The sequence below is a fragment of the Anguilla rostrata genome, chromosome 19, assembly GCF_018555375.3.
Source record: "Anguilla rostrata isolate EN2019 chromosome 19, ASM1855537v3, whole genome shotgun sequence".
Classification (NCBI taxonomy): Eukaryota; Metazoa; Chordata; class Actinopteri; order Anguilliformes; family Anguillidae; genus Anguilla; species Anguilla rostrata.
Window position 1 is genome coordinate 9,518,677 of NC_057951.1, and position 25,946 is coordinate 9,544,622.

Here is a 25,946-nt window from a genome sequence, read left to right on the forward strand (position 1 = left end):
TTGAATGTTATCCTCAATAAATAGACAGGGCACTTGACCACAGGTGCTTTAGCATTTTTAGCTTTGTATAGCTTCTCCTTAACCACAGCAGCACGCCCTGCCTGTTGCTGAATGGAAAAAGCCCTGATAGCTCAGCGAAGCACAAAGACAGCGCTCCAGGGCAGCTCAGCGGCCTCACCGGCACAGGAAAACATCCACCGTGTAACTGCAGCCTCAAACGAGGCAGCGCCATCGCCTCTGATACCGGCTGCCCTGGGATTACGTCAAGCCCCGCGTCTCTCCTCAGCTGCCATTTATTTCACAACCTGCAGTTACACTCAACCGCTGCCATTCACTGCCAATGCGGCAGCAAGGCCAAAAGCTAACTCCATTCGATAAAGTTTAGTAACAAATGTGAAATATAGACACGTCATATATGTAGCAGACATTTGCCTCTGTGTGCTTATGATTGGCAGGTTCTGTCTCTCTGATTGTAAATGCAGAAGATGTTCTTCTGGCTCATAACGAACAGCATGCTTGCAAAGTGCCCTAGAAGCCTCTTGTTACCGGTGATGTCATCAGTCTCAGTCTACTGTGACATCACAACCCAGATCTTTAAACCCAAACACACTCCTGCTGACACAGCTGTGGCTGATACCTGCCGAGCTCCAAGCCCTTTCAACAAAAACCAGCTCGATATCTCCTCAAACTTTACCTGTCCCAGAAGGCACCTGTCCCTAAGGCTCGCCAAACCCTCCACATCGTGGCCACGCCCAACGGCGTGACAAATAAAGCGAGAATTACTCACCAGGAAGGCTGTGAACAGACGCGGAGACATACAGAAGAGAGACAGAGCCACAGCAAGAGACTCATCAAACACACACTGATTAAATCTTTCCCTGGGAGCAAAGGGCAGGACCCGACCAATCAAATCAAATGATTCAAGCCACCTGACCCCCCCCCCCCAGATGCCCCAGTGCCGGCCGGTGAATGTGAACCCTGTTATCTCCCCCTCCGCTACAGAGCAGAGAAGTGTGCGGTTCTCCTCTATTCATCATGGCCCAACACCAGTGCGCCCCGTGGCAGTACCCTGAAGGACTCAAATAAGGGGTCTCCATGGGAACATCCAATCACAACTAAATCAGAACAAAAGCTTCCAGGTGAAGCGCAGTGAGTTTCTCAAGGCCGAATCTACTCCACAGCCCGTAAATCTCCATCCGCGCGGTGCTCGTATTTCTCACTCAGCTCCGCGCCGCGCCTCTTTCTGCCTAAAGCTAAGATGGACGAGTCCCGGCGGGGACCCGAAAGACGTTCGTCCCGACGCGCCTGTAATCGCCGCGGCCCAAAATCAGGTACAGGTACGTTCTGTTCCACTCTGCGTCTGGCGAGGGGGGGGAAAAAAAACACCAATTAAAAGCACAGCGCGGTACGCCCTGTGCAGCGCGCTAATGGGACTGTCAGCGCACGCGATGAACAAACAGCGCCTTCAACGGCCGCCATTTTGATTTCTCCCTGCAATTCCCACATCGAACGTCGAGCAGGGATGTGCCACTCTCCGCTCTAGATAAGCATCAGGAGAGAGGCTCTCCTCACCTTGGCCCGTCCTTGAAAAACCACACAGAGGCTCATTTATGTCCCATTGCCACTGTGTTAACGACATCCTGCCCTGACTGCTGTTGGTGCTTTGATTTAGGCAGGCTGTGGGGACCTTAAACAGATCAACCTGGGAACCAGGCGACACGCGAGCCTGTTTATCTCATCCACACTGCATACTGCACCTCTCCACATACACACTGCATACTGCACCTCTCCACATCCACACTGCATACTGCACCTCTCCACATACACACTGCATACTGCACCTCTCCACATCCACACTGCATACTGCACCTCTCCACATACACACTGCATACTGCACCTCTCCACATCCACACTGCATACTGCACCTCAGAGCAGGCTGCAGGTGACCGAACACCCGCCCTTTTTGCCCCTAAGTGCCCGATGTCCGACCCCTTTTTTGTTTTAATATTCTGTATGTGAACAGAATCTTGCAACACTTATTTATTGTTTAACAACTCAGTTTCATCCACAGAAATCCTGTTCTGTCAAAGAAGCTGCCTTCCTCAGCCAACTCCTCCCATAAGACAACCCAGCCAATCGGGCGAAAGAGGAGGGAGCGCTTCCTCGCGCTTGCGAAACTCCTCAGAGCCTCCTCATCAGACCCTCTGTTTCCACAGGGGGCCCCCCTCCCCCGGTCCCACAGTAACGCAGAGTCATTACATCTCCTGCAGTCATTAAAAGATGATTAAAAGCAGCCCGGCAATCGCAGGGGGAATGCCTAAAACAATCTTGGAGGAGGTTCTGAAATTAAAAGCCCCCGGGGCAACAAAAGAGCCTCTGATGTAATTTATAAGGACCTGCCAGCACTGGGAGCCTGGCTGAAACAAAGCCTGCCCTGGCAGCAGCAGTCTGCATTACCCAGGGATATGACACCGGCCAGCAGCAGCATGGCACCGCTGTATGTACAGTAAGCCACCGTGATTGCTTTTCCCAGGCTCCTTTTTACATGGCTTTAGTCAGCTGGGGCTATATTTACCCAGAATGCACCACTCGAGTCAATCTGTCAGGCAGAACAATGGCTGACTTGTCTTCTCGGCCGGCGCGCCACAAGACGGGCAAGACCACTTAACCTCGCGGGGGAACGAGGGCTTGGTTCGGATACACACCTCGTGAACTAGTGTTAGCGCTGATGCTAACTGTGCGGAGGCTTAGGTGGCTAAAAAAGGAAACAGAATTCCCAGAACATTACAAACATTCTGTCTGCTTGAGAGCTGCATCCCGTGACCTTCAAAAAAGGACTCTTTAGGAAATTTACCAAAATAGAGGGGGGGAGAAAAAATTACCTTGGGGGCTGCCTGCTCCTTTTTAAAGAATGCATTCCTCTCTCTCTCTCTCTTCCATGTGCAGAAAAAAAAACATGACAAAGCTCCGGGATTTTCCACTGTAGCAGCGCTTGGGTGTTTTTATTATTCAAACCTGCGGAGCTGATAAGCAGGGGAGATAGCGGAGCGATAAGTTCGCACCTGACCGCGGTATCAGTCCACCGCCTAAGCGGGTAGCCACTCCCCCCCCCGATATCTGATGCAGTCACATCACTGCCGCCCCAAACGTAGCCCATGGGCCCCGTCCTTCGCCTGCTCCACGTATAAAATGAATGCAGTCCTGATGGGGCCCACAATGACAATAGCGTTGAATTTAAATTAACCACAGTAAGTGAACCCATTTAATACCAATTAACCAAAGGTTATTTTTATCTGGGCTTTACATTATATTTATTTTTTATATACTTACATAACTTATTTCCTAAAGACCCAAAAAGTTCCAAATCAAATGTGATTATCTTAAAATTCCAATTGTGATATTAAAATTGTGGTATTAGTACGGTTAATTTAAGACATATGGACATCCCAAAATAGTACAGGTATAGAGGATTTTAAGCCAAAAAATGTTGATACATGTACACAGGACAACGGGATCATGTATTCATGCATTATTCCACAATAGATATATACATACATTTCTTTTTTTAAACACATTATTTAAAAGACTGGCGTGGTGCCTGCCCCTGTGGAAGTGGGGCCAGGGCACGTTACTCAACAGCCCGGTAATGAGCAGCTCAGGAGGCCTGAGCCTGGCCACGCTCCTCACTCACTGGTGTTAGCGAACGGCTCAAAGCCAGCTCCAGAACAGGCCCCGGCGGGTCAGGGGGGACAGCCAATCAGCAGCTGATTTGTCCTGGGCCCTGAGAAGGGCTGGGAGAAGCAGGCGACGCTGTCGCAGGTCTCGCCAACGACGCGTTCGTGAGCCGGGCGGGAGGTTCACCTCGGTCGCCTGCCACTCACACACCGAGGTACACCGTTCATTCCGGAATAAGTTCATTAATTAATAATTTCGCTTGATCTGAATCTCCAGCTTGGGATTTTATCCCAGACTCTCATTTTCTCTCAGTCTCAGAAAACGCAAACGCGGAATGAAGCAATCGAGTCTGAGCACACGTGCTTTCAAGCTTACCACAGAGGACCCCGCTCCTCTTTGACCCGTTGTTTCGAGTTGTATCGACATGGCGACCGGTCGCTCCGGAAACTAAACATCTGCCAAATACATGCACTCAAATGTCCAATACAGACGGGCTATTCCGCGAAAACGGGGCGAGGCACTTATGAAATCGCGGGGCGTTCAGGAGGCAATTCACGACGGCACGGGGCGTGGCAGCCAGCAGGGCGGTTGCCATGGGTGACGGGGCGGAGCAACGCTGGCCCGTAGGCTTCCGAGGCCCTACGGCGTCTGGCGGAGGTTCAGCTGGTGCCCAGCCAGCCGAGTGCGTCTCTTCAGCCGGTTGGCCTTGGCTCCTGCCTGGAATTCGCCATGGAAACGGACAGCGCTCACCGCCACCGGGGCAGAGCTATCAAAAGGTCGTAATGCCCATTGGCAACAGCTGCTCTTACAATCTGTCCTCTGGGATGTGAACGGACAGACAATGCAGGGAGGGCGAACCCGCCATCTCCCAGGGGTGAAGAAACCAATTAGCAAAAAGCTAATTCATTAATGCATCATTAATTCATGTGGGAAAATATTCCCACAGACATTCCATGAAGGGATATTGTGGTGAGGAAGCTGTGTTAAATTCACGCGACCAACGATCTGATGATTTGCTCATTTGCAAAAAACGAATGGAAACTTAATCTGGAAGAAAGTCATGGCCAACACTACCAATATCCTGGTCCGATACATCCTGGTCCGACATCATTTCCATAAGCACACGGCAGACAATGCTCACGGAAGACAAAGGGGTTGAGGATGCTCTAAAAAATAAAAAAAATAAATCATTCAAAAAAACGTTCAGCCTCGGAATAATAAAACAATTCACTGACAGATATTTGCATGAGAAAATGTTTTTACGTCCTTCAGTTAATCATCAGCTAACTCGCAAAAGCCAAATGCAAAAACCCGGAGACGCCAGTTCCGTGAGGAAGAGCCAAAAGTGCGTAAAAGGCCATTCAGATACGGGCCTGATCCGCTGTTCCATCAGGGCCGAGCGGAAGAGGAACAGACCAGAGCAAACGATAGAGGAGTAAACAGACCCCCCCCCCCCCGCACAGGTCGGGCAGAGTGACGGGCATGAATGATTGATGCCCTGGTGTCGTTATGTGGGTCAGAGGGGGGGGGGGGAGGGAGCCCAGGGTGCCTTCACCAACCGAGGACAATTCCATCAATCCACAAAAGGGGCTCGTACTTCGTTCCCTGCAACAGGCGCGCTGTTCTGCTTTAAAACGTGAACGCTGTTACGCAATGCGATGTAGCACCGTCATCGAGTCGGCCTGTTTACCACTGCAGTTCACAACACGCACAACCATCAAAGCACACCAGCGCCTATGTGCATTATGACGTATGGAACTTAGTGAATTTGTAATCGCATTAGATTTCACTATAAAACTGTAAATGATTTCTGATTTTTACTTTTTTCCACACATGGTCTTGTGTGCTCCAGCCCAAAGTTTAACTCTGCCCAAAGCAGAACAACAATGGCAGCTGAGGCTTGAAACAGATTCAAAGCCACTTATTAAAATAATCCACAAACCATTACCAGACGTGAAAGCAACTAATAGTTACACAAAAAAATTAAAAAAATTCCGAAACACAAACTACAAATTACCCTGAATATAGCTGAAGTGTACAGTGCAATCAGCGGACTACTATCTTCAAGGTGTCAGAGCTTATCTTTATGGCTAGCTTACAGTACATCAGATTGTATTTCCTCTTGGCAATCACACAAATTCCCACAGCACTCCCAATAACAAAAATGTACTCAATCACAACACTGTACTATTTAAACCAGGAGGGAATTGCACATACTCTGGAGCAACACTCATACCCTGATATCATACTAAAGGAATGTTTAGAAAGTCAGGATTGGCCAATCAAAGCTACCTCTTTCACGAATGACAGAAGCTCATAAAGTTTCGTAACTCATGAAACCTTCGATATGAAACTTTCCACCCAATGAGCAATCGTGCAAATATATACACGTACACATGAGCACGCACAGCAGCTGCCTCGCTGCCAGCAGCAGACCCCACATCATTAGGAATTTTGCTTTAAAAAAAATCATTGACAGCCTTTATCTGTGCACTGCATTGAGAAAGCACAGCATGAACCCTACAGGTTAGCACACACTGCAATGAACAGCAAACCAAAGCGATGTCCTCAGGCCGCATGTTTCAGAAGCGCTGTCTCCCTGAGCGGAGAGCTCAGCCGCTGTGGACAGGTCAGCAGAGTGACGGACGGTAACCCCGCGACTTTTTGGGATGGACAGATGAGGCGGAAATGAGGAGGGGATCACCCCCTTCACCTCCTCTGGGGGAGGGAGTTGCCGTAGAAATAACAGAGGAATAAAGCTGCGTGTGTGTGTGTGTGTGTGTGTGTGTGTGCTTCCTTCTATTCTAATATCAGCTTGTGGGTGTGTGTGTGTTTATATTCTGATCTCAGCACATGGGGGGGTGTGTGTGTGTAGGGTGGGGGGGGGGGGGGTTATTGCGTAACAGTGAGAGCTGATGATCACTATGTCTCTTAAAAGGTTAATGAGCAGCCAGCTGGTCCCTTATCTTGTTTAGCTTGGGCCGGGCTCTGCTAGCACAGGACACACTGAGTTTAGCCTCTTCCCACCTCCACCACTTCCTCCAACATCACAGGGTCCCGCAGAGCTGTCTGCGCTTTCTACACCATCGCACAGGAAGTGGGCGCGGGGCGTCCGGACCACAGGGGCGCCGCGACAGTTCCCACCTCTCTGCCAGACAGTTTCCTGCTCACTAGGTGTTGGCAAGTACTGATTAATGAACGTCAAACCACAGAATACAATGTATTATTACAGGGAGGAGAGCACCAGGAGTCTGAACTGAGTCATTCGCTGAACAGCATCAGGCTGGGTCAAGTGAGCAGTGATTAGCCGTGTCCAATGTACTTACGTTTTACATGTCTCATGTTTGACCTCTAGACGTTACAGCCATCTCTCTGCCCCTGGCTCCTCTCCTGGACGCCATATTGCTTTTCCCACAGCCACAGTGCAGCGGCGTAAGTAACTGTACGTGAGTAGCTGCACCCGCCCCGCCCCACCTTGTGTGTGTGTGTGTGTGTGTGTGTGTGTGTGTGTGTGCGCGCACTAAAAGAGGATTTGTAAGGCGATTTACATCAACACACTGCTCCGTCATAATCCCCCTGTTCTGGAGAGGTTCCTGGGAAATGCTCTAATGGGCCTGCGCTTTGCACATGTGCGTTAGGCTGGGGCCCCCCCTCACACGCTACAGCGCAAACTGCACCTGCTCTTCACTGCAAACCCCCCCATGTCTAATGGCCCGTATTTAATTCCTATTCATGAGCACTAATCACCCACGCATTGTCCACACCGAATGTGATCTCTCGCGCTGCTAGTCCTTGCTGCGCTGTGTGAGACCTTCAACACCTGTACTGTGAGCGACTGTGCGCTACACAATGGCGATGACTGAGGCCAGCTTCCCCTTCACTAGAGGATGATACACTCATTTTAAAATACACACGCTCTCGTCATGATTTGGTTCAAGTAAGCCAGCCGGATCGGATCGTCTGCTCACCCCCCGATATGAAATCTTCTCACTCTACATCATTAGTAAACTGGACAGATGACTGGTTAGCCGCCAAGCGCTCAGTAACTTGCTTGTGTGGGTCTTCTTTTTCGTGCTTTCACCTTTTTTCTCTCCCATGGACGAGTCTCAATCACGCTCTCTCGCTGCAGCGGTTACTGTGACCCCTGCAGTCAGCTCAGGAGCGAGCGGAGCGGCGTGCCTCTCCCCCGGAGCACGCCGTGTCCGCCGCCTCGTCTTCATTATCGCAGACGTGATTCACGTCTCACGCAGCTCACCGGACAAACGTACCGGCACCCCATCCGCCAGCGGGACGGTACGCCCTGTCCCACTGAAAGCACCCCGTCCGCCAGCGGGACGGGACACCCTGTCCCACTGAAAGCACCCCATCCGCCAGCGGGACGGGACACCCTGTCCCACTGAAAGCACCCCGTCCGCCAGCGGGACGGTACACCCTGTCCCACTGAAAGTACCCCGTCCGCCAGCGGGACGGGACACCCTGTCCCACTGAAAGCACCCCGTCCGCCAGCGGGACGGTACACCCTGTCCCACTGAAAGTACCCCGTCCGCCAGCGGGACGGACACCCTGTCCCACTGAAAAGCACACCCGTCCGCCACGCGGGACGGTACGCCCTGTCCCACTGAAAGTCCCCCTCGGGCCCGCGGGACGGTACACCCTGTCCCACTGAAAGTACCCCGTCGCCAGCGGGACGGTACACCCTGTCCCACTGAAAGCCCCGCCAGCGGACGTACCCCTGTCCCACTGAAAGCACCCCATCGGCCAGCGGACGGTACACCCTGTCCCACTGAAAGCACCCCTCCGCCAGCGGGACGGTACACCCTGTCCCACTGAAAGCACCCCATCGGCCAGCGGGACGGTACACCCTGTCCCACTGAAAGCGCCCCATCGGCCAGCGGGACGGTACACCCTGTCCCACTGAAAGCGCCCCATCGGCCAGCGGGACGGTACACCCTGTCCCACTGAAAGCACCCCATCGGCCAGCGGGACGGTACACCCTGTCCCACTGAAAGCACCCCATCGGCCAGCGGGACGGTACACCCTGTCCCACTGAAAGCACCCCATCGCCCTGTCCCACTGAAAGCACCCCATCAGCCAGCGGGACGGTACACCCTGTCCCACTGAAAGCACCCCATCCGCCAGCGGGACGGTACACCCTGTCCCACTGAAAGTACCCCATCCCCGGGCCACGCGAGAGTCAGTTAGGTGTCCCTCTGCGGGACTGCCAGGCCAAAAGGCCAGAGTCCAATCAACTGAGTGCACCACGCATACATTTACAGAGCAACTGCCAAACATTATTTCAAACATTTTTATTTTAAGAATCAAACCAATCGGATTAGTAGGGAAAATGAATAATTTGGTGCTGCGCTGACAATGTCCTTAATTACCCGACACTGATATATTTGAGCCAACATTACTCAATTTGACACAATTTAGAGGTTAGTTAAGTGCAATCTGTTAATAAGTACAGTTTGGCGCTTCAAATAATAAGAACAGCTATCAATTTCCAGTGGTCCATTTGTGGGCAAAGGCCATTCAGGGGAAAAAGCCCATTGCCCCGGGACAGTAAGTAGACCTCCGGGCATAGCAGTGCCCTCGCGGGCGCACCTAACCTCGCCCAATTATATCAACATGAGAGCGTGTTTACACGGGTGTGCCTCCATTGATCCGCTGAAATAAGACTCCGCACCAGCTGCATAACTGCAATACTGAAACCTTCACTACTGCACTAAATGCATTCTGCCCTCACCAGCTGGTCCAACACCAGTCTACACAACACTGGCCTCAAACGCACTTATTTGAGAGAAAGAAAGAAAGAAAAAAAACAGAACTCAATTCAGTTTTCAGGCCGGATTGATTGATGCTGAAAATACTCTCCTTAATGAACAATGACATTCTTTATGATTTTTTTTATGGATCTTGATTCTGGCGTTACTGGACCGTAGCTAACACGGTTAGAACAAGCAGTTATCTCATTAGAGTCACGGACCGCGAGGCCATCGATGCGATCATAGTACTTTTCAAAAGCTGATTGTTCCCTTAATAAAATATAAGAAATGGGTGCACAAAAGCGACCAGCTTCTCTTCAAGCGAAAAAGTGCTGTCACCAAAATTTCTGTCCTGCAAAGAAACCCAATTACCTCTTTAGTTTATAATTTCAACCAAACTAAAAAAGAAAACTTTCATATGCACAAGCCCAGGCCTACTTTTTGCTCAAGACAAGTGTAACAGCACAACTTCTGATCACATTCTTCTAAGCAGCGCATTAATCTGCTTAGAGACAGAAATAGCACTGAGACTGGAAGGCGTACTTCAGTCTCCTGCCTAATGAGGCGGCATTAAATTATCACTGATCACAGCACAAGCCCCCGATACAGCCGCATCCAAACATATCAGACACTGTTCAGAACTATTCCACCGAACAGTGAAAAGTATTTCTGTCTTATGAGAGACATTTCTGCCGAAACAACTTCGCCCTCTCCTGCGATCCTCAACAGCTCCCACCGTTACCCTAACCACTCAAAATATTGTGTACTCGGGTACAATTTGTGAATTATGCATATTTTCAGCTCAACAAACTGCTTACTGTAAAAAAAGTGCCATAGACATCATAGGCTAATTAACAGCTAAAATGAACTGTCTGTTTGAAATTAATTCAGTTGAATCAGGCTTTGATTCAGTTACAGATTACACAGTGTCTGTGGCTTTTCAGCCTGCTGTAGGTCTGTAGCCGTAGAGTTGAGCGCAACGTCCACACAATCCCCAGTGATGGCGAACGCAGCCGAACAGCACTGAAGGGGTCTGACTGAGAGGAGGAGGAGGAGGACGAGCTTCGGGACGCAGACAGGTAACTCCACAGCGGGGCCCAAACCCGCCTTTACCGTCTGACCTTCCGCGAGGGGACAGGCTCCACGGGGGTCTCAGCACACCGGAGAAAACCTGACAAAACAGGTCAAAGTGCAGCACATGCGGTTTTTTAAGCAGGCGCTCAGCGTCCGTGTGAATCAATGCTAATCCCAAAAAAAGGCACACACCGTTACACACCTTTGGCACGCGGGCGGCGCTGCGAGCTTTAATTAAGCATATACGGAAATCAGTGTCAGGACATGCTATCAGGTGACAACGTGTAGGCTAAAGGCAGTTAAATATTTAAGCGACTGCTTTGTTGTCAGAGGAGTGTCATCGTGAAGGCACTCGGTCGTTAATGTTTCGCCTGAAAAAAAACAAAAAAAACCCCCTTCGCTGTCACTTTGAGCTATCCGTCACCTGACCCGTTTCCACCAATAAGAAGACATCGTGCGGAGTAGGTCATAAAAGTTGTTTGCCCCACAGTGTGAAGAAATAAATGCTTTAGTGAACGTTTTTGGCTCTACTCCGGTGCTGTGGGGGGGGTGGGGGGTGGGGGGGGACAAACGCTTATCCTTGGAAAATAATAGCAGTCTCTCACAGTTTTTTTTTTTTTCCCCCCAGAAGAAACCCGTGAAACTTTAGATGGGACTCTGGACACTGTGAATAGGGAGCTTTGGCAGGCTGCTCACAGGGGTCATTGGGCAACTTTAGCAGGGCTAAAGGGAGCCTGACACAGACCATACGAACGCAGACAACCAGAGCCAAGCGGGCACACAGGCATCGGCATGCAGATACCACCCACAAGCACTCACCAGCAGAGCGCTTTACTACAGCTCTCAGCAGGGGGCGGGAAAAAAAATGAAAGGTGCTCAACAGGCATTCAAAATGTTTTTTAAAAAGAGGAGCGACCCATTGAACCGTAATAAGTGAACACTGTTTGGACAGCACAAACATTGACAATGGCAGGTAACTGTGCGGTTGGGACGGATGCCTCAAAGTTCACCGGGGTTCAGAGCATAGAGTCAAACGACAAGCCATGTTTTCATATTGAGTTACCTGCCTAATGACATGCTACACCTAAGCAAGCTAGTTGGCAAATATAGTTAGTGCATGATATAGTTTAATTAGCAGATATACTGTATATGAAGCACACCAAGTAGCCAGTGTCTGTAACTTCCTAAATGGGAAGTGCCACTATGCTCCATTTCGTCAACAAGATACGTCCATGGAAAGCAGAGGCAGTTCCCACAGGGTATATTTGTTTGTGTGTTTATGGATAGTTCCTCCCTGAGGACGTGGGGAACATTTTGCCACTGGTATGCTTTGGTGTCAATGGTGTGCACACAAACACACACACACACACACACACACACACACACACACACACACACACACACATTGTTTGTTCCACCAGGCCTCACTCCCTTGAGAACCCGATTAACCCCACTAAGGTCGAAGGCCCGGCTAGCCATCTGTCAGGGTAAAGCACACCAGCCTCTCCACTTTCCATTTCCCCTCTGCAGAGGCTACACAGACCACTGGGCCCACAGAAGCCCCAGCGCTGCAGCCCACTGTAGCCCCGGTTTCAAAGAGAATCACTCTGGGTGAAACCTGTTCACTTCCTGTAAATGCCACACGCATGTTAAACAGGTAGTGTTAGCCATGACGGCACAAAACATTTTTTTTGTGAATGAATTTTTCCACTGGGCTTCTCTTCCACAGAAACGTACAGGAAAAGCAGCACACGCTTTAAAACCAGGGCCCCTGAAAGAGCTCCCTGCGTGTTACTTCAGCAGCCGAACTCGGAGAGGGATAAAGAGGAAGTGCACAAACAATCTTTGTGAAAGTTGGATAAGGCGGGAGAGCGGCCAGGAATAAATCAACATGTGAGCGAAGCGGTTGTGAAGGGCACAGGGGGGTTGCTAAGCTGCGCAGAACCGGAGGGCTTGAATCCGCCTCGGGACGGGAGCGCACAGCCACGAAGACATAAAACACCGAGACCCCCGGGCCTCAGTGGGGCTCTTTGCCCACCGCAAGTGACCATGACACAAACGCATTTTTCTAGTTCGTTTGTCCGCGTTGCTTCAGACTTAAGCAAGGCGAGATTAGGTCTGCGTTGAGTCGATGCGATAAGCGTCGTTGCAGAAACGGGATCCTCTTACGCAACGCCAAAGACCACACTTTCAGAAGCAAAGAAACACAACCGAACGCGGGAGAGAATCTCACTCAACATTTCTCTACGCTGCTGATACAGTTTGGAACACGGGGCTCTTAAACAGGCATTCAATAACACGACCGTGTCAAGGCATTCCTCCAACCGCAGCGGCTCAAACCCTACCTGAACACGGTCTTAGGTCCAAGACGGGAAACCGGACAGTCTTGAAGATGGCTTCACGCTGCCATAGCATCTGAGGAACTTCAGGTTTCCGAATCGCGGTAAGAGAGCGGGGAGCGAGGGTCCTGGCGCGTCCCGGTGCTCCTGGCCTGGACCTGGCGACTCTGCTGGAGGCTGCTGCCGGATTTGCTCCTATTGTGGTCATAAGAAGAGGGAGCTTAAGCCACTAATTAATGCCTCGTTAGGGACGGGGGGCTTGGCTCATGTGCTCACTCTGACGTGAGATTAGCTGCGGCTGACTGACCGGGGGGGGGGGGGGGAGGCCCCCTGAGCCAGCCGCCCCCAACAGTCAGGCCCCTCGCCATGGAAACAGACAACAACAAAGATGGATGCCCGTGCGATTGGTCGACCCACTGAGAGAGGAGAGGCAGGCAGGCAGCCGGGGAAGGGACTTGGTCTGGCCAGGATTAGTCTCAGAACAGCCTGAGGACGCTCGCATACCGTCAGGCTTGCGTGGACCGGAGCGCGCGGAAAAGCAACACCGAGGATTTCAGGACGTGAAAACCACCAATTTGGGGGTCCTGCCAATAAAAAACCAGGACCATACGCACGTACAATGACCACTCCGGGTAAACGCAGGCGCTGCTTCAAACGCAACGCACGCCACACAGACGCAGCCAATCAACAGCGGCGACTGGCGTGCCAGAGAGCCCAGAGCTTCCTGTGAGCGCTGAGCCGTCAGCGGGGGAGACGGCCCTCTTAAGACCGGTCGAGTGAAACGCCTTTTTCAGGCAAGCCCTTGAACTCTGAGTGGGGGACGGCTCAGACCGGGAGGAGGAAGAGGAGCGATGAAAGAGAGAGAGAGAACACACTCGCTCAGACTGTTTGTGCTGAAAACACTCCAGACCATTAGTGCTGATGCAGATGAGTGGGCGCAAGGCTGAAGCCTTCTGTTCAGACCGTGGCGGCGACTTTGAATGGGTTCTGTTTACGCGCTCTCCAAAGGACTCGGTTAGCATCTGCCCTGAAAACGAGACCGTATAAAGCATTTACAGACTCACCTTTTGTACAAATCCCCTAAGCTTAGAGGTTGTAAAGCTGTGAAAGCCACTGACCAGGCAGAACACACGGTAAGACAGTGTTCAGTAACGACGTACGTGCGAAAATGAAGTCAATGCCAAATGCCTTCACTGGCTGGCCCTATTATGAACCCAGTTCACGCTCAACCTGCTTTTAAGGAACATAATTACATTTTAGTCCAGTTTTCTTCCTGTTCAGTCAAAGAGTAATAGCCAGGTATGGTCCAGCCCAAAAGCGGGAGGGGGAGGAGGAGGAGGGGCGGGGGCAGCAGAGGCAGCTCAGGCACAGTGTGTTCACACTGCTCTCGTCCGCCCCCCAGTTTTGGGGACAGCGTCTAAAACCGGATTGGCCGCTGAAAAAAACAAGGAAATAATGTTGTTGCGCTTTGAGAAGTTCACTCACAAGCCAATGCGGGATCTGTTAGAAACAAAGACTGCTTCAGACGGGGCTTAATGACACTAACATCGTCTATATTGATTTTTAAGGCATGATCCATAGAGTAAACACGGAGACAGTGTTTAAGCAAGGTGGCGAACATTGAGCCAGGGAGCGCAGTGCAGGGCGTGGCCTGGAACCTTCGGTCACGACTGGCAGCGTGAAAAGGCGCGCGTGCCAAGCGCGAGACGCCGTTTTCTGCGTGCGCAAAACCCCCGTAACTACCGCGTGAACTGGGTTTACCTGCGCGTCACGCGCAGCTGCTGAGCGTTAATAATTGATGGCGAATGTCGGGAGGACGCGGGGGCCAGTCACGCGGTGCCACAGGAACACAATGGGCCGTTGCTGGGTGTGGCCCGGCGACAAAAAGCCTCGACAGCAGGCGTGAGGTGCGGAGAGAGTGTGGCGACTCGCTGACTGTGTGGAGAGAGTGTGGCGACTCGCTGACTGTGTGGGGAGAGTGTGGCGACTCGCTGACTGTGTGGAGAGAGTGTGGCGACTCGCTGACTGTGTGGAGAGAGTGTGGCGACTCGCTGACTGTGTGGAGAGAGTGTGGCGACTCGCTGACTGTGTGGAGAGAGTGTGGTGACTGACTGTGTGGAGAGAGTGTGGAGACTCGATGACTGTGTGGAGTACAGTACACACGGAGAGTGGCCGGGGATCTTAAGCAAGAGAAGCAGATTTTTACCCCACCTCCTCCCCTGGAGATATGTGGAGAGTAAAGTCAATACAAAAAAAGAGAGAGAAAATTATTCAACTACAACCGTGCTAAAGATCTAATCTGAAGATGACATTTAACTTCGCAGTAGCTGTGGAACACAAAAACAGAGTGTGTGTGTGTGTGTGTGTGAGAGCGAGAGAGAGACAGAAAGAAAGAGAGACAGAGAAAGGGGGGAGACAATAAAAGATTGACTGAGAGGAGGGGGCATACAATTCCACTTTATCATACACAGAATTTCTACGACAGCATAACATCCTCAAGGACAGATAAACAGTGAAGAGGTCACAGGAAAAATTCTGTTTTATGAAGATGCACAGACACTACACTACCTACATCTCGCAGCCAAGGTCCTTGATGTACTAACTCCACCCGCACAAGGACTGAGGGCACGTGAACCGCAAACACACCGCGATGCAAAACACACTTCTGATTTACAGCGTCATTACGGCACACTTCAGTACGCCATCTGGATCCTGGCCATAAGAGCAAATAAAATAAGACTTAATAAAGTGCCTCAATAAAGAAAATGTTCCTTATCAAGCTGGTGAAATTCCATTCCCTTGGTCGCGGTTGTGTAAAGGCCATTAAAGCTCTTTTTAATTAAGCCATATTGTGCCATGATTAATATTTCATAAGCGGTATTACAAATTTATGCACTATATTGTGTTAGATTTAGTGGCTCAAAGTTGGCAGTTTAAGAAGCTGAAGTATTGCAGAATGCTGAAGTCAAACAAGGTACCGCATAAAGGTGGCCACTAATCTGAGGTTTTTTATTTTTAGTACCCCTTCTCAAATTAGATTTCCCTGGCAAGAAGAAAAAAAAAACAGAAATGTTCTGAAAAATATCCAGCTTTACAAGAAAATTTAAGAGGATCAAGCAATTAAATGTCCTATTTCTGGTAGAGTCAGAGGGACTCGTTTCTGCATCTTAAACAACGGCATGCTAAAATGACTTTTAATATATTACCCATAATTCACAGCGATCCAAGCTACGTAAGCCAGACAGCAGTAATTTCAGAGTGTAAGACAATAACCAGTGAAATTAGATGACTAATTTACAGTTGGGCCTAGTCCTAGACATCAGGCTATATTTACTTATCTAGCTCAAGCTGGTTTCACACACACACACACACGCGCACACACACACACAGTTACACACACACACACACACACACACACATATACACACATACACAAAGCAGACAGGATCAAACATTAGAGAAGAGGTGAGGGAGAATTCACACAAGCGCACACTGCTGAAGAGGCCTCAGCATAATAGGGTGCACAAAGGCCAGCAAAGGAGCCCGATTAAGTAATAATGAGGGAGGTTGGAACCAAAAGCGGCTGACCTGTAACCCAGAGGAATCTGAGACAGACGCACAACCCCAAATCTGAGCCAGGAAAGAAGATGACATTATCCAATATAAAATGCTATCATCCAGTGTATCACAGGAAAACTGGAAGTGAACTAAAAAGTCCTGCCAAACAAAATACTAATTTGAAGTATACCATGTAAATAGCTTTAACAATAGGTGGTAGAGTTCCGTGCAGACATTGGAGTTTTCTGGAGAAATACACCAGAAGGTTGTGGGTTCGGACTGTGGGTGGAGAAGTACACAATAATATAGAACAAAATATGATTTGAATCGATACAGCAAAAGAACTCAACGGACTACATATCCAACATTAAAGAAAGGTTCATCCGGATGGTGGCTAATGTTTAGAATAACAAAGCAGCAACAGGGAAAGTAGTCTTTTTTTTGTAGTGTACAAACAGAACTTTTATTATGCATGATTGCTACAACTCTTGGACAGACCAGCTGCGTTTTAGCTGGATGAAGAATCCGTTGACAGCAAATTTATTAAGAACAAGGATGTTTCTGACTAGTGTTTGTGTAGCGTTAATGAGACTGATATAGTGTAGGTAAGTGCCCCTGAAATTACAAATGTTAATTAAAAAAAAAAAAAGTCATTAAGTAATTAAATGAGAAATCTCACTGCAAATCCAGCTCCTATTTTAAGACTGTGTTCGTTGGATCATGTCCCAATGGTCCCCCTCTTTGTCATTAACATTTCTTTAGGTACCAGAAGCACAGTTGTTCCGATGCAGATTTACCTTTATTACCAGCGAAGCGATCGTTTCAGTCATGACCCAATTATAGCATTCATCTCACCAACCATCTGCAGCAGGTCCGCTCCACCGTAACAACTCAGCTCCATCATCCATCATCAGTCCAGATGCCCCAGAGAGAGAGAGAAAGAGAGAGACTGATAGACACTGAGAGATAGAGAGGGAGAGACAGAGAGCGAGAGGGAGAAAGAGAAAGAGAGATAGAGAAAGAGAAAGAGAGACAGAGAGAGGGAGAGAGATAGAGAGAGTGTGTGTGTGTGTGTGTGTGTATGGGGGGGTGGAGGGGGGGCTTGGCTGAAATGAAAAACTGAATTGCATTCAGGCTGAAATGAGGAATGGAATTGCAGTTCAGTCTCTCACCAATCAGATGAGAGGAGGGCACGTGCCACTGCAGCATTCCCTGCTCACAGGAGACCAAGGCAGCCTCTTACCGCAACCTAAACGAGGCCAAACTCTAAAAATGGAGCTCAATTAGGGATATCCCTGAACCTTGTGTGGCCTCAGTCTTCATTATAACTAAACAGAGCTTCAGAGGTCTCCTGCTACTGTTTATTTCCTGTGAGCACCTCCATTATCATCATTCCCAAAAAATGGCCAGAGACCAGACTGCCTTATTCCAGCCATTCTTCACTACAGAGCAGGACCCAGGCTGGCTCACTTTGGGTTCTGATTGGTTTAGCATGATCTTGACCCCTGTGTGACCTTGTCTGCCACCAGCACAGCTACCGACAGGAAGCTCAGGGCGGGGTCAGCATTGCGCTGAACATTATATTCTGAGCCACAGCCACAACACAAAGCCTGCAAGACAACAGAGACCGAGCTAGGCATTCAGACTTACGTGAATCTGGGAACAAATACATGAAGATGTCTGGTGTGCACAGGAAGCCATATTTATTTCATTATGGGAGTGACATAGAGCTGATGACAGAAAGAAGGTGAAGGGATGTAAAGTAAATAATGAGCAAGACTCGTTCTAGACTGTAGAGTGTGAAAGGGGTATAATGAGTCAGACTATAATGAGTTAGACTGGTCCCATATTCCAAACCAAATTATAAAAGGTTTAAATCTAAATAGGCCAGCAAGGGCACATCATTTTATTACTCTGTTCTTTCTTCCAAGAAGTCTCCTGTCACCCTTCAGCAAGACACAGAGGCTCACAGAAACTAAACAATAAATCAAGCGACTCCTAATCCATCAGACTACACGATCGCGGGAAAAACACGGGTCACTTCCAGCGACCGGGAGCCTCGGCTCTCAGTTTCAATCCCATTTTCGGCTGCGATCCGCCCGTCAGAGCGGGAGCTAATAAAAGCAGTTCTTTCTGTGCTATATTGACACTGCTGTTATCCCACCTCCACGTTTCACCAGGTTTAACAATGAGGTTCTGAGGCGGAAACCAGAATAGAAAAAAAACAATCACAGACATCAAAGCTTGACAAGAGCGTGGCTCCACTTTGACCACACTGAAAGGAAGCGCGATGACATCAGGGGAACGCCAATGCTAACACGCGGGGAGGCTAACTCCGTCTGAAGGCCCATCTAACGTTGCATAAGCCTCTTCCATTGTGTCTGCGCACAATATGAAAAACGTACGATGACAAACGCGTTCGTATTCATTGGCTTGGACAATGCGGTTCTGCAGCAAGCCCCTTTGTGCCCCAAAAACAATGGGACAAGGCAAAAAAAGGGTTTGCTCCACCGATGGCCCAAGAGGTGGACTCCAAAAGAAATGAGCACAGGTCCGTGTACACACGGGCCGTGAATGTGGTTTGAATGTAGCCTATTCCATAACCAGACCCGGGTGAAATATGCATTTGTTTTGGATTCAAATACTTTTCTGTGCTCTGTTTATCTTGCCTGGTATAATTGAGGTCTGCCAGTATGACCAGATCAGGTGGGGTTTGCACTTTTTGAGAGTATTTCATTGGTTCCAATACACCAGACCAGATCAGTAAAGTGTAGAAAAGCATTTGAATCCAAAAGAGATACGTATTTTGACCCAGGCCTGTCCATAACCAAAGTCGGCCGGTGAGCTGCGCGCATTCAAGCCGAGCGGGTCGGCGTTCTCTGTGAAAGAGCACAGCACTCGCTGTCCCCGCGGTAAACCCGCGCGGAGGTCTGGAACCGCGATCCCGCTGGAAACGCCGGGAGCGCCGCGAACTGAACACAATGACGCCGCGCCGCGCCGCTTGCAGATAAGAGCGTAGGAAGCGGCTTCAATGGAGGCGCGCTCGGCCAAACCCCGCTCCCAGAGGGATTAATGTCCCAGCATGCTTTGCCCATCGCCGGTGTCAAGTATCAAAAAAAGGAGAACCGGCACAAACAAAACACAGCTTTTGAGTTCCTCATTGTTTCCACGCCGTCATTACATTCGGCAGTGAAACTAACTCCAAGCCAGCAGTCGTGATTTCACTGCTCTTTACTGCTCTTGGCTAGCCCGAGCTGTCGCTCGAACCTTTGGCCTGGCTGAAGTATCGAAAAGCGAATGAAATCCCATCGTTATCCGGACGCTTTTGCGTCTGGTGGTCACACTGCGAAACTGCAGCGCAAGCGAGTCAAACTTGGCCCGCAGAACAACACGAGATCCAAGCGGGGTTTTAATCATCACCATAAAAGAAAATGAAATCTTGATCCCGCTTGAGCTCCGTAGCGGGATTAGCAACTTTGGCAGCATTAACCCTGTTCAGTTCAGGGGGATATACAGTGCGGGCATTGTACTCCTGTCAATCTCCAGACAGAAGCTCCGCCCATCTTCCTCCAGATCCTGCTGCAACTGAGAACCGAATGGAACTGCTCCAGATCTTCACTGAGGATTTGCCCCCGCAGACCGGGTTACATCACCACACCCGCGCTGAATGCTGACCCTGCAGCAGCATTTCCAATGCGGTCTGGAACACAACTGTGAGTGTGCGTCTGCTCTTAATTACGGCAAAAACAAGAGCACAGATGAACGAGTCCAGGGGATAAAATGGGTACACGTGAAATCTAAATTTGGATATGTGCTGCCACATGCACTGCGGGACGCTCGCTTACCAAGTTTCACACAGAAACAAACGGGAACATGCAAAGTAATTACAAATAACCGATGAGTTCACTGCGCACGCACAGTAACTCAACAGACATGGCACCCGCAACACAGAATGAATCTCAATCACATCTAAAATGGAGAACGCACTTAATGCACCAGCCACTGGACTTACAAGCGTATGTGAAATGCGGAGTTTAGGACTTTGGTTTGGCCCGTACTGAGGGCTTCTCCATGTCTCCACAGACGTTGTCCCACCACTGTTCTACCCCCGCAGGGACGACTCCACACCGCTCCCTAACCGTCACCATCTGCTCCGGGATTAGAGCAGAGAGCTCCCCTGTTAATACCCACAATGCCCTGCTCCCGGGTTAATTGTTGCCCAGAGCTCTGGGGCTGAAGCGCTTAATTAATTCACAGGAGTAAGCAGCGATCACAGAGCTCCTTCACTCTCTGCCGGGAGGTCAGGCCTGCTCTCCGGCTCTCCAACAAGACCCAACGCTCAAAAGGATGCGTGGATCACCAGTGGGCATGGCGGCCATTTTGAACATGCCGGTGTCTTCCGGCACCAGGCCCGAGGGTGATGGGACATATGGCGATGGAAGGGAAGGATCCGCATTGTTTGCCTCACAGCATGAAATGATATTGGAGGACGGTGGTCTGTCTCAAAGGGCCCTGTTGCTGGCCGGGCCCACTGTGCTGGAACAGCCATGCGATGGAAGCGCCATTTCCTCCACACGGATGCTGCTCTGCGCTTTTCCCACGGAGAGCCGCCTCTCTCTGTTACATCGAGGCCCTTGGGCGAGCGCGCTGCGTCCCCCACTGCGGCAGAGCGCTCATGGGAAAGAACGCGGGCGTGTCACGCACCCCCGCTGTCCACGTCCAACCAGCTGCTCCAAAAGAAACAGGCTTCTTCTACCCACCCCCCCCCCCCCCCCCCCGCCCCCACACACACACCACTGGGCCTTCTGCAGCTGGGACAGCCTCCAGAAACAGGCCCCCACTCGGCCTGTTAGCCACAGGAATGGCTGCCAGAGAAACTTTCCCACTGAAGCCACGGGTCCCCATCAGGTCCCAGAAGAAAACATCTGGCCAGTATCTATGCTATCTGGAACTTATTCTCCTCGAAAAACATGGTGGATGCCGTGTCTTTGGCCGAGGGCTCGTCCTTAACCTAAAAATAGACCCGCTTGCTTTCGCCCCGCTTGCTGGAGAAACAAACGGCCAGATAAGAGCAACTGTGAAATAATGCTGACTGCACAATCGCAGGGCCCATATCTCTGCAAATGAAATCAGTTACAGAGAGGTCACCTGAGACGAGCTCCAACAGGCCGAGCTGCTCATTCAAAAAGGCAACGGCCCCCGTGTTCGCCGTTTGAAATGTGCTTTAGCTCAAACCGTGATGCTGCACTTTCAACAAGTGTCAGATTTGACTTCAACAAGTGTCCAATGACTGGAGACACCCTTTGGGGGTACTCAATGACATGGACACTGTAAAAAAAAAAAAAAATTTTTATTAAATAAAATATTAAAAAAAACACATGACATCACAATCCCTACAGCCATTATCAAACAGAGTTCCTCAGAAAGAACGAATGCTTTACTTTCATCAAAACCAAACAATTACAGGGTTGTGCAAAATAAACAAATAAATAAATAAATAACTAACAGCACACCCATTCAGCCGAGCTAATAACAGAGGACTTGAAAGCGCTCCAGCGCCAGGGCAGTCCAAAGTGCACACAGAAGGACCCTCACACTGGGACCGGTGTGAAACAAGGAGAGCTGGAGCACTCGGGGGCTCTGAGAAATAAACGCCTTTAATAAAACAGGGTGCCTGTCAGCCTGACCTCTGGAAATTCTCCCTCAGGGTGAACAGAAAGCTGTTCTGCCTTCTGAGCGTTCCAGTGCTACGGCTCCCCGTATCTCAGGCTGATCCCCACGATGCTATCTGGACCATAATCCTTCTAAATGCATTTTAATTACAGGGTTGTATCAACAGAAAGTACAGCCCGCAGACACGAAGCTTTAAAAATTGCTTAAAAACCTAGCACGCTTTGCAGTGCTATTTTGCGATGGATTTTTTTTCAAGAAGGACTCAAAATATTCCTCACCTTTAAGCTACTGAACAGACACCATTTCAGTATCCTTGGAGTAATCTGACAGAGTCCAGTCCACACCGACACAGAGTTCAGTACGGATAGACACAGAGTCCAGTCCACACCAACACAGAGTCCAGTACCGATAGACACAGAGTCCAGTCCACACCGACACAGAGTCCAGTACCTACAGGCACAGAGTCCAGTCCACACCGACACAGAGTCCAGTACCGATAGACACAAGGTCCAGTACCCACAGGCACAGAGTCCAGTCCACACAGGCACAATCTTCTGATAAGATTGTTTGCATAATGTACTGGTTGATATCAAGAAGACATGTTCATCATCAGGGTGAAAGAATTATCATCAACAAAAAGACAGAGCTAAACCTTACCAGATGTCAAATGCCCTGAGAATAATTAAATGGGAAAATGATCAACGGCCATTCATTTGGCTCCCAATTTCTAAGAGGAACATTTAGAAAAAGAAAAAAAAAAGTATTTTGGAAGTCAGAAAGATCGCGAAGAAACGACTAGTTTCATTGAACCGAACAGAAACAGCACACTATGCCGCATACTGGTGGCTGGCACTGCAATTTCTAATGTCACACTGGAATTTTTCAGAGATGGGTGGTACCATGCACGTGAAATCAAAGTACATGTCGAAACCATTGCACGCGAGCACACGTTGGGTTTTAGCAGAAGAAAGCAATCAGTAGACAGAAAAATAGAAATTCGGAAGGCGGTGCTGGTTTTATATATCCAATTTGCCAATTTGCATCGTCGAGACTGCAATTTCACACGTACCCTGCCGAACCCAATCACACAACTGCATTTAACGTCCGTGGAAAAACGCCATTACAAGGCTACTGCAACAAAGAAATGCAGGGTATTGCATTTTGCGCACGTATCCCTTAGAATAAGAAACGTGTCGTTTATTTCATGCACAATCACGGAAGTTGCGCTAGTTTGTCTTTGTACGGACCGTTCCCTGCGCCTCGTTTGCATGACAGGTTATTGAGCTGTTTTATTTATTTATTTATTTATTTATTTATTAGTAGCCACATTTGAAAATTTTCTTAATTGAAAAAGGCTTTGGGCATATGATGTAACGGGTAATTTCGGTCTCCGTGTGTCATTTTCTCAAAATAAATCACATGAACACAATAAAGAATAATATTATACGCAGAAAACACCCGCAAAGCGCCTTGTTTTGCAACCCTTTTCAAACAGATCACAATTATAACTTGACACTAAGCAGATCGGCCCTTCATTGAACCCGGCATAAAAAACAGAGAACATCCGTAATTTTCAAGACACTCTAGGGATTCAGTTTCGTCTTGACCAAAACAAAGGACCACAGCGTCGGCAGCACTCATTACTGTCACGCTAACCACACCGATGGCCATTGTACTATCGTCTGCAGCATCTTTCAGTGGCTTCTATGATTAAATGTTTTATATTGATAACAAATGCGTAAATGTTTGCTATGCTTTCAAAATATCAACCAATGTTATTATGTTTGCCAATAGGCAACTGGTATTATCCTGCCTCCCGGATTACAAACTTTCTACATCGCCCACCTTTCAGTCGCCACTCTTTAAAACCCTTTACACTGTATTTTATTTTTCTATAATGCACTCTCGGATAGCGTAACATAGAGGTTTTCGTGGCCTCGGCTTTAGCTATTAGGTTTTGGATGACATGCGGGTACTGAACAAGGACGCTGGGGCTGTCTGTGTTATGGCAACCGTTAAACACAAACAGGAGTCGGCGTACAGGTGTAGCGTTTTCCTACCGCTGCATAAGCATAAGCATATGCACAACTCCATTCTCCGCGTGCCAACGTTAATCAGACCGTGCATTTAATCGATTTTAAAATTCACTTCTTAGTAGCCCTGCAGCAACAATTGCTTGTCGATATCACGGGGAGATCGGACACACAGCATCGACTAAAGGTTGGCAGCAAATGTCAGTCGAAAAGATAATGTTTAATCGGAAATTTGTTTTGGCCTTGTGGTTAAGAACACCCTTAAAATTACAAGATGTAAAACTTCTGCACGATCCTTTATAAACATAAAAACACATGCATATGGATATGCGATTTCTTCACATTCAGGCTTAGTTTAGCGACCAGTCTTTGTAAGTTATATGTCAACCTCAGCGAAAAGCAACATAATTCCTGGCGAGCGAATTTATTTTATTTCTTATAATGTATACTTCCCATCAAGGAAATGGTCATTTAGCAAGATGATTAAGAACGCACTGAGTATAAAGTGTGTGTCGGGGGAAAACACTTACCTGCTTCTGTCGAGACAGATACACTTTCCCTGTCCAGCAAGTGTTAGCTAACGCATGCTATGAATTGTATTTTTCATTGAGTTGAACGGTAACAAAGTTGGCCACACAAATCCAAAATGCAAAGAACTAACGCACCGCGAAAATACAAACTATCTTGGAAGGCATACGAACTGGGCACTGGCAAGCAGTACTATCACGCGTGTGAGATTCCTCTGAAACGTTGCCTATTTCCTTGCGTTCGTCCTGCCCTAAGGTCCGCCTCGCCCAGTACTCAGAGAAGGAGAATGACGCCCCCTAGCGCCACAACATTGGGTGGACAAGAGCAAGACGCACGGGGATGCGTACAAAAGTATCCAGCTACACCGCCCTTTCTTCAGTCTTTCGCCTTCAGATGGTGTGTTTTAGAGGGGAACCCTATTATCGTCCTGGGACCAAGCTGAGAAATGCTGGGCGCAGTTCGAACGCAGCCGTGGTCAGAAAAAAACCCCAAAAACAATCTAAGCTTCTTCTCTTTCAGTGCTACATCGATTACCATAAATGCAGTGCACACCTTTCCTGCCTGCACTAATTCATTCATAGACTTCTCTACAGGCAGACATATTTAAACACTTCAAATACCAGAATGCATTTCAGATACCAAAGCAGTCTACACAATTCTCAACATTCAAAGGTCCATTCAAAATTCTCCTCATTCAGAAGAATATTTCACTACAGAAAAATAACACTATATCACTTTGCATTTAATCGCATTCACATAGGAGTACACCTACAGGAAAAGCCCCTGGAAAAGACCTACAAGCAAGAGAAAAGGATAGGATATTGTGCAATTTGGTTTGGCAAATCTAGACAATGACCTCTTGAATTTAATTCACAATCAATGAAAAGATAATGGGTAGTCTTGAAAAACACGGCATGTTAGTCATTGTGCCATTGTGCAAGTGTTAGCGCTGAGAAATACCAAACAGAAAATAATGCTACCCTGGCTCTCTAAAGCTATCATTTCCCTTTTGTTCTTTGACAGAGGGTGCTCTCATATCTTTGTCTAACTCAGACAAACAGCGTTTGATGTTTCTGAGATGTGAAATGGCAGTTTATTGTTGTCTTTTTGGGTATGGGCTTATTGTAAAATTGCAATAAATTGTCTAATAAGAAAATCGCTTTTCTAGATGCTGTAGGTGCCTCCATGTTTCACTTGGCTGACATTTGTCTATACCTGCAACACCAGATGAGATTACTAAAACTCCCATCTATTCCTAATCTCAAGAAAAATCACCAGGAATTATACATCATAATTCTCGT

At 48.7% G+C, this 25,946-nt stretch overlaps 1 protein-coding gene across 8 annotated transcripts in view; it reads right to left on the reverse strand.

Annotated features, from left to right (window-relative positions):
• The window catches only part of eps8a (EGFR pathway substrate 8a, signaling adaptor), a 56,155-nt gene that overhangs the window by 19,169 nt on the left and 11,040 nt on the right, over positions 1-25,946 (reverse strand). For 3 of the 8 annotated variants that reach the window (XM_064318840.1, XM_064318837.1, XM_064318844.1), the window contains exon 1: positions 24,648-24,887. The exons of 1 other annotated variant lie outside the window; for it this stretch is intronic. The gene's annotated coding sequence lies outside the window, so the exon portion shown is untranslated. Of the gene's footprint in view, positions 1-12,859; positions 13,049-24,647; positions 24,889-25,946 lie in introns of those variants that run through there. 4 more of the 8 variants (XM_064318843.1, XM_064318842.1, XM_064318838.1 and 1 more) reach the window with 3 other exon arrangements.